The sequence below is a fragment of the Gossypium arboreum genome, chromosome 4, assembly GCF_025698485.1.
Source record: "Gossypium arboreum isolate Shixiya-1 chromosome 4, ASM2569848v2, whole genome shotgun sequence".
Classification (NCBI taxonomy): domain Eukaryota; kingdom Viridiplantae; phylum Streptophyta; class Magnoliopsida; order Malvales; family Malvaceae; genus Gossypium; species Gossypium arboreum.
In genome coordinates this window covers 55493205-55503446 of record NC_069073.1, presented here as the reverse complement: position 1 = coordinate 55503446, position 10242 = coordinate 55493205, and the positions used below count along the sequence as shown (strand labels likewise).

The window sequence follows — 10242 nt, the reverse complement described above, 5'->3', positions numbered from 1 at the left end:
TCTGGAATCCCTGTTCCGACTTTGGAAATTCACTATAAATTAACCAGAGATAATTAGGAGTCATTCCATATATGTATAGATTCCTCTTTGAGTATAGTTTCTATAGAAACAAACGGAATCAGTATTGAAGCCCTGTACAGGGAGATATCCAGGTCGTAATGCATGAAGGTCAGTGTAGTCGCACCCTGTAACAGGGGAGACTTTAACTAATAAACTGTACTAATTGGCCCGACCAAAAATTCTAGAAAAAAATTTGTAGATGGACATATGAGTCTAGTTTCAGGGAAAAATTACGAAACTGATTTTCGAGCTTTGAAACTCAAGATATGATTTTTAAGGCGACAGTGACGCAGTAACCAGCTTGCCTGGAATTTTTTTTTTTATGGACTGTGAAAATAATTAAGTTAAGTCTGTACGCACCTTGTGTTCGACTCCGGTAACGGACTCGGGTACGGGGTGTTACATTCATGCAAAATTTTCTGAATAAGCTCAGAATTCTTTGGTACTCAAATTCAATTTCGGAACATTAAACAATCATCGGATCAGATCTAATATTATGAGTCATTAGTTGACTCACACTGCTTTCTTTTAGCTTGCAACTCGATATCGCACTTTTGAGCTTCACAAATTTGCTGAAGAAAAATTGGTTTAGCTTTCAACTCGGCTAATATCGAACCATCATCAGACATAGTCAATCTTGTATTCATCACTCTCAAAACAAACAGAGATTTTCTACTCAAAGCATTTGCTACTACGTTGGCTTTCCCCGGATGGTAATCAACCACTAACTCATAATCTTTTAACAATTTTGGCCATCTTCATTGTCGTAAATTCAGATATTTCTGAGTCATAATGTATTTCAAGCTCTTATGATTAGTAAAAATGTGACATTTTTCACCATAGAGATGATGTCGCCAAATTTTGAATGTGAAAACAATAGCGGCCAACTCTAAGTTGTGTGTCGGGTAATTCTTTCCATGCGGCTTCAACTGTCTTGAGGCATAAGAGTAATTCTTTCCATGTGGCTTCAACTTTCTTGAGGCATAAGCTATCACTTTTCCCTCTTGCATTAACACACAACCCAAACCATTCAATGACGCATCACTATAAATCGCAAACTCTTTACCCGACTCAGGTTGAACCAAAACTGGTGCTTCAATTAGCAATGCTTTTAATTGCTCGAAACTCTGTTGACATTTTTTAGACCACTCAAATTTTACATATTTCTGTAGAAATCTGGTCATCGGTGTAGCAATCATCGAGAACCCTTTAACAAAACGCCAATAGGAGCCAGCTAACCCCAGAAAGTTTCTGACTTCGGATACATTTCTCAGTGGTTTCCAATCAACAACTATCGAAATCTTACTCAGATCAACTCTTATACCTTCTGCTGAAACAATATCCCTTAAAAGTCCAACTTCTCTGAGCCAAAACTCACATTTACTAAATTTAGCATACAGTTGCTTATCTCTCAAGATTTTCAACACAATCTTCAAATGCTCGGCATGCTCAGGCTCATCTTGTGAATAGATTAGAATGTCGTCAATGAATACAACAATGAATATGTCTAAATACGATCTAAATATTCAGTTCATCAAATCCAAAAAGACTACAGGAGCATTAGTTAGTCCAAAAAGCATAACAAGAAATTTATAATGTCCGTACCTCGTTCTAAATGCAGTTTTTGACACATCTCAGTCTTTAACTCTCAACTGATAATAACCCGATCTCAAATCAGTCTTCAAAAACAATGTTGCTCCTTTCAACTGATCAAACAAATCATCTATTCTTGGTAACAGATACTTGTTCTTTATTGTAACCTTGTTGAGTTGTCGATAGCCAATACACATCCTCACTGACCTGTCTTTCTTCTTTACAAACAAAACTGGCGCATCCCAAGGTGAAAAACTAGGTCGTACAAAATCTCTATCTGTTAATTCTTATAACTGAGATTTCAACTCTTTCAATTCGATCAGAGCCATTCTGTACGGAGCTAGAGATATCGGTGATGTTCCTGGTACCAGTTCAATAGCAAACTCAACCTCTCTGATCGGTGGCAACCCAAGCAATTCTTCTAGAAATACATCCGGATATTCACAAACTACAAGTACCAATTCAATCTTCATTTAAGACACTTTGGTATCTAAAACATATGCTAGATATGCATCACAACCTTTTCTCACATATCTCTGAGCCAACATCGATGAAATCAATATAGGATACTTGACTCATCTGATTCAATTCAAAGAATTTCTCTGTTCTGATAGTTCAATTCAATGATCTTTCATCTAAAATTCACAATGGCATCATGCAGAGTCAACCAATCCATTCCCAGAATCACATCGAACTCAACAAACGGTAAAAGAGTCAAGTCAACCAAAAAATAGTAACCCCGAGTCATTAAAGGACAGTTCTTGCAAACTTTATCAACTATAACATACTTGCCTAAGGGGTTCGATCCTTTAATCACAAACTTAGTAAATTTATTAGGCAAATTTCTTACTAGACACTAAATTCTCACAAACATACGAATGTGTTGATCCAAGATCAATTAAAGCAATCACATTAGTGTCCTAAAGAGAGAATGTTCTAGTGATAACATCTGGTGATGACGCATCTTCGCGAGCGCAAATAACGTAAGCTCTAGCTGGTGCTCTAGCCTTGAATCTCATAGATGAATCTCTAGTCACACCTTTGCCACTAGAAACATTCCCCATATTTCTCGAAGGCCTCCCTCTCGCAATCGTATTGCTCGGTCTTGTATTCTAAAATTTATCTTTCTCGGACAACTCTAGGCAATCTTGAATAAAATGATCTGGCGAGCCATATTTGAAACAAGCTTTATTACTTTTCTTCCAGTGTTCTCCAAAATGTCTTTTCCCACACTGTTGACACTCAGGTCTATTGTTTTTCACACTGCCAATGCTCGAGACGGAAGTAGCTTGAGCTTTAAGACTCACATGTTGATTTTCACGTCTGGTATCCCACTGATACATTTGATTGACTATACGAATCTCAAAATTTCTTTTATGAAGAATGATAAGGTTAATTCATCGGTCTTTTTCTCGAATCTCTAGCCTCTGAATCAGCTTTCCTTTTTTCTCGGCTAAAATCTTTGACTTTGAAAGCCCGGTCAACTAACATAACAAATTCTTTCAAATCTAAAATTCCAACCAGAAGTTTAACTCGTTCAACCCATCAAAAAACTATTTGCACATGATTTCTTCAGTAGAAACATACTCTTGAGCATACTTGCTCAACCGTACAAATTCTCTTTTGTACTAAGTTACAGTCATGCGGCCCTGTTTTAGTTCTAAAAACTCTTTATGCTTTTAATCTAAAAACCGTTGACCTAGGTATTTCTTCTAGAACTCGGTCTAAAAGAACTCCCAAGTGACTCTCTCTCTCGGCACCATTGATACTATTATATTCCAGCACTGATACGCAGTATCCCTTAGAAGTGACACAACACCTTTAACACATTCCGCCTGCGTACAAGACAGTTCATCAAAAACTCAAATTGTATTCTCAAGCCAAAACTTGGCTCTCTCAGGATCATCATCAACAGTAGCTCTAAACTCCTCAGCCCCGTACTTTCAAATTTTATCAATAAGTGGTTTACTCATACGTAAAGGTTCCAAACCTTGAGGAGCTATAGGAACCGATTGGGGAATAGGAGGGGTGGTGGTTCTTGAGCAGCCGAATTTGTTCGGACATACTCAGTGAACCATTCGTTCATCATTTGGAAGAAGGTTTTTTCAGCCTCTTCTCCCTGACTACTCGATACTGGTCTAGATCTAGATGGTGTTGTCCTTTGAGCGGGAGCTGGCGCATTACTTTCAACCTCATCAGCCACCGCCCGATTGGGGTCTATTTACTATATAAAAAAACACATTTCAAATTTTAGGAGTCATCACACTATCACAGTTTATATATGACATGTATAGCTAGACTCTCACACCTGCTACGTTAGTTCAAGAATTGACTAAACCGTAGCTCTGATACAAATAAATGAAACACCCCTCACCCGTATTTAACGCCGGAATAGGGTTACAGAGTATTACTAGATTTATAACACATTCTGATACATATTTCTTATACAATTAATCAAATCACATACATTTCATTCACAACCAATCATTTTGTCCCTAACACGAGCCTACGAGGCCCTAAACATACATTGGGAGTGGTTCGGGATTAAACCGATAACTTTGGAAATATTTTAAACATTTAAGAAATTTTCTCAAGAATAAGGGACACACGCCCTTGTGGCCCGGCCGTGTGTCTCACACGGCCAACAGACACGCCCGTGTCACAGACCGTGTGGACATTCGAAATGGGAGCACATGGCTTTGTCCCAGCCCATGTCTAACCCTGTTTAACTCTCTAACTTGGGTCACACAGCCAACACACGGGCTCGTGTGGCCAGCCCGTGTGCCCTGAAAATGGCGATCCATGCCCGGGTGCCAGGCTGTGTGCTAGGTTGTGCCAAACCTGTACGGTATACTGACTTATGCTACACGGCCAAGTGACATGCCCGTGTATGAGGCATTGTGGAGCATACTAACTTGATTTCCAATTCAACACCAAGGGACACATGGCTGTGTAACATAATCGTGTGTCATACACGGCTGAGACACATGCCCGTGTCTCTACCCCTGTGGATAAAAATAAGCTATTTACCAAGCCATTTTGCCACCCCAAATTTGGCACACACCTATATCAAACCAAATGCACAATTTAAAGCATTTATAAACAAAAAAAAAACCACAACCAAGAATAATATATATATACCATTTTAATCCCAACATTTATCATGCTTATAATACCATATTCTTGTCTGTTCAATTATACCAATTCACATTTCCAAAGCATTCATATGTACCATTTCAACTAAGCATTTCTTAGCCTAAAACCATAAGCATACAAATCTCAAATTCAACCATTAGCTACTCAAACTAATAATTTAGAATCAACCCTTCACCAAGCAATATAAACCACATCACAAAATGGCATTAGCACACATATATATATACATCACCAACTAAGACAAATAGGTCAACTTACATGGCCATAAACAACATTATATAAATAACATTTATGAGCCAACACAAATGGCTAAATTCATAACAACACATATACCAAAATGACTCATAGTTCCTATACATACCATATACTTAAAATACCAAAGTCCATAGGTACCAAGTGATAGGTGGATAGTGTGAAGCGATCTCCGACGATTCCTGAATTTGAGATAGCTTGGTAACACTATAAAACATGGGAAAATAAACAAAGTAAGCTATAAAGCTTAGTAAGCTCGTATAAAATAAACTCAACTCAGTCTCAAGATTATAATTCAAAATTTTGAATATATATATATCAACATTTAACATATATTAACTAACAAACCTTTCATATACACAATTATGATATTAATCACATTCTTCAAAAGTTCCTTCGAACCAAAACTTATACATATCAAGTACGTACCTGTACTATCTCATATCATTCTCATTCTCAATCACATCTTTTGTTCACCCATTGAACCATTAGGAATAGAAGTCGGATACTCAAGAGTCTCCCACATTAAGTACCTATACCATGGCCCGCGCCAAATCATGGTAGCTTATATTTGAAATACTAATATCATAGCCCGAAGCTAAATCAGCTGATATTCATGGCCTGAAGCCAAATCGGTATAACTCGGATCCAAAGTGCTAATATCATGGCCCGAAGCCAAATCCATGTATCCTCTAATGACATGTCATTAGTATTCTAAACTATTCTTAAGGTTTAACCGGGATTTCGAATGTGGAATTGTCATCGAATCACTATCAAACATATTCATAGTCTCGTATTCAAATTTATGCAATATCAAAGCATATGAAATACATTTGTATTAAAAGTTATAATATACGAACTTACCTCTGGTGTGAAAATGACGAAATAGGTCTATTAATCGATAACTTTAGTTTTTCCCTGATCTAGATCCGAAATTTATTTTTCTTGATCTAAATATATTCAAAATTAACTTATTTAATAATCTGTCTATTCAATTTAATCCATAACACACATTTATGTACATTTACACATTTGCCCCTAATGTTTCACCATTTTACAATTTCGTCCCTAGGCTTGTAAAAAAAATTCATTCAATTTCATCAAAACCCAAGCCTAGAAAAATTACTATTATGCCCCTAGCAGCCCATATTTTTTTATTTATTTCACATTTTAACCACAAAGTTTCCACATTTCACAATTTAATCCTTAATTTGCATTTTCATTAAAAATCACTTAACAAAACTTGTTTATCTATCAACAAGCATTCATAATCTATCAAGAAACTTAAAACACAAGCTATTTCATCAATGGCATCATTCAAAATCTTTAACATTTTTGCAAAATAGTCCTTGGGCTAGCTAGACCTAGTTGCAACGATCTCAAAAATATAGAAATCATTAAAAACTGAACAAAAATCGTACCTTAATTGATTGAAAAGAGGTTGCCAAAATTTTAGCACAAAAATGGTTAGGTTTCTTCTTCAATCGGTTATAATACGAAATAAAATATGAACTTTTGTTTTGGTTTTAATTTAATTAACCATTAATAATCAATTTAAAAATTTAACCTTTAAAATACTTAATATTTACCCCATATACCAATCCACTATCATCCACTAACTCTCAAATGAGTAAATTACCACATAAAGACCTTAAATTTAAGGTTTTATAGCTATTAATCATCTTTAGCTAATAAAACACGAGTTTTATGCTTTACGCGATTTAGTCTTTTTTACCAAATTAAGCACTCAAATGAAAAAATTTCTTAACGAAAATTTCACACAATCATATTTTCATGCTGTAGACATTAAATTAATAATAAAATAATTATTTTGACTTTATATTTGTGGTCTCAAAAATACTATTTTGATTTGACTAAAAACAGGTTGTTACTGGAAACACAAATTTACACACTTTTTCATACCATTTTTAACTTAAATTCATGTGAATTCGGTTAAATTCTTGTCGAAAAATAATTAATTTTTATAAAATGATTAAAGTGCACTTAAAATGTGAACATGTTGAAATTTAGTTAATTTTATAATTATTTTTTATGAATTTTGGTTATTTTCGACAGATTTGCACAAAGGGCAAAAAATAGTTCGACAGACACTGCCGGAAGCACAAAATCGAGAAGCGATTTGAAGTATCCAGGTGAATTAATTTCCTGCCTAAGACGGTCCAATTATGTGTATTAATTCATATTATAATTAATTTTAATTTATACCCAATTTAATTTGGGCTAAATAAATTCTTATTAATTAATTATGGAAAAAGTGATCCAGTTGAACCGAACCGATTGAACTGAACCGGCCAAGGATTGGGCAGCCCAAAACCGTCCATATGCTGACCCAAATCAGCTTATTAGTTGATTAATTAAGCTTGCAAAGAATCCCTTGAAGACTTGTCAAAGTTGCATTCAAGCCTCTCCACAATTGGTGGCTCTTTGGCTGATATTTTTAGCAAATTTTAGCTGTCATATTCAGCTATAAAAACCCCCTTGGCTGATCATTCAAAGAACACCTCAACTCATTCACATCTCTTCTCTCCTCTCTCACTTCCTCCTTTAATCTTCCCATTTCAAGTCCCTTGCTCTTGTGCCAATTTCTCCCCTTAGAAAAGGGTTCTTCTTCATCCATTTTGGAGCAGCAATTGAGTGTTCATAAAAGCCTTGATCAGCGAGGACAACAAAGAAGGAAGAACGGAGTAACCTAGTCAAGCCACAGAAAAACACCGGATTTGATTCTTGTTCCCTATCTCTTTAATTTTTGTTATTGTTATGATGAAAATATCTATGAATATATATGTTGTTGGAATGGTTAATTTAATCATCTTAGCTTGAATTTAATTTGTGTTGGTTTGATTGCATTTCATCTTCTTAAATTATTAAAATTATGTTTATGTTGTTATAGGCCTCCGTAAAATGCTTGATTAAGTAAAATCATGCCTAAGTTATTCTTGCATTACAATTGTAAGGTAACTAATGAATTATTTATTTAAATGGATTGAAATTATAATTAATGGACACAATACTTAACCAGTAAATGTTTATTCTTCTAAGGTAGCTGAGGGTTAAATTAGCAATGTATCTGGCGATAAACTTGCCTTGCATAACTTGCAAGATTATTGTGATGAAATTGTTTCAAGGTAAGGATACTTTCTTACCTCACATAGTCTTTTATATGCTCATTAGATTTAATTAATCATTTGAATTGACATAGGGCTATGCAACAGATTAGTTCAATTTAATGAGTATGTATGCTCCATAACATGTTGGTTATTAAAATACGTTTAATCGTTTGAATTAACATAGGGATATGTTAAGAGATGAATGGATTTGTGTAGGTGAATATGTTCATAAGTTAGCAAATTACCGAGTTGTCGTGAATTTATTCGTAACAACATAGACATGAGTTTAATAATTCTAAGTTAAAAAAATATAATTAAATCAATACAATTATGTCATCTTGATTAAATTATTTTTTGAAATCGTGCATTTGAGATTTATTTCTTTAGTTTACTTAGTTTAAAATCTTAGTTTTTAATCACCCTCTTTAAACAAAATATTTTTCTTCACCAAAGTATTTTAAATAACATTCATAAATAGTTCTTTTCAGAGTCCCTGTGGGTACGATAACTCGACATTTACTTGTCACTTTATTACTTGTTGCAATTGTGTACACTTTCACATTTTCGTCGTTCCAAATTGTTGGCGTCGTTGCCGGGGACTATTTTAAAAAGTTATTTGTGAATTTGTTAGTTTACATTTTGGTTTATTTTTTTCTTTGTTTAATTTTTAACTCAATTAATTTTTCTGTGATCATTTCAGGTGTTTATGAGTATTGACCGAATTATTGACCAACTCATTGTAGACCCTGAGATAGAACGAAATTTTTGAGAGCAAAGAAGACAAGCAAATCAGAGGAGGACCGAAGAGATGAACTTCCAAAATCTGATCCAAGGAAATGGAGCAAACCCTGCTCAAAATCCTATCCTTATTGCTGATGATAGGAATAGAGCTTTACGATAGTATGCTGTTCCAGTATTTAATGATCTTAATCCAGGTATTAGGAGACCCGAAATTGAGGCACAATAGTTCGAGCTAAAGCTAGTCATGTTCCAAATGCTTTAGACAGTAGGCCAATTAAGTGGAATGCCTACCGAAGATCCTCACCTACACTTAAGACTATTTATTGAGGTAAGCAATTCTTTCAAGTTAGCTAGAGTACCTGAAGATGCATTACGATTGAAGCTGTTCCCATATTCACTAAGGGACAGAGCTCGAGCCTGGTTGAACTCATTGCCACCGAACTCAATTTCCACATGGCAAGAGTTAGCAAAAACATTCCTTATGAAGTATTTCCCACCTAGCAAGAATGCTAAGTTGAGGAACAAGATCACTACTTTCCAACAAATGGATGATGAGTCCTTGTATGAGGTATGGGAAAGATACAAAGAGTTACTACGAAAGTTCCTTCATCATGGACTCTCACATTTCCAACTTGAGACATTTTATAATGGTCTCAATGCTCACACGAGGATGGTAGTGGACGCTTCTACTAAATGAGGCCTATGAAATCATTGAGAGGATTGCCAGTAGCAATTACTAATGGCCAACCAATCTAGCAACGTCAAGAAGACAAGTCACCAGAATACATGAAGTAGATGCTCTTACTTCACTCGCGTCTCAGGTATCATCAATATTCTCAATGCTTAAAAATCTTACTAATAATGGGTCTAATAGTTTTGCAGCACAGCCACCTAACCTATTTGAATATATAGCCCGTGTCTATTGTAAGGAAGGACATTTGTTTGAAGAATGTCTATCAAACCCAGAATCCATTTACTACATAGGTAACCAGAAACAAAATCGAGGAAGGTAAGGACTGCAATCCAATTTTTATAACCCATTGTAGCGAAATCACCCCAATTTTTCCTGGAGTAACCAAGGGGCTGGAACCAGTAACACTTACACCTAGCCGCCTAGTTCTCCCTAACGAGTTTAGAAACCAGCTCAGGCTGAACCATCCAATAGCTTAAAGAATTTATTAAAGGTATACATGGAAAAAAATGACACAACTCTAAAGAATTTGGAGAATCAAGTGGGCCAGCTTGCTACTAAACTCAGGAACCGACCACCAGGTGCTTTACCTAGTGATACGAAGAATCCAAGGAATTTGGA

General features: G+C 35.4%; 1 non-coding gene across 1 annotated transcript; it reads right to left on the bottom strand.

Annotated features, from left to right (window-relative positions):
- Nucleotides 1-9441: 9441 nt before the first annotated feature.
- On the bottom strand, nucleotides 9442-9548 carry LOC128292349 (small nucleolar RNA R71). The gene has a single exon (XR_008282333.1). It is a non-coding gene; the product is annotated as a small nucleolar RNA R71 (small nucleolar RNA).
- Nucleotides 9549-10242: the final 694 nt, after the last annotated feature.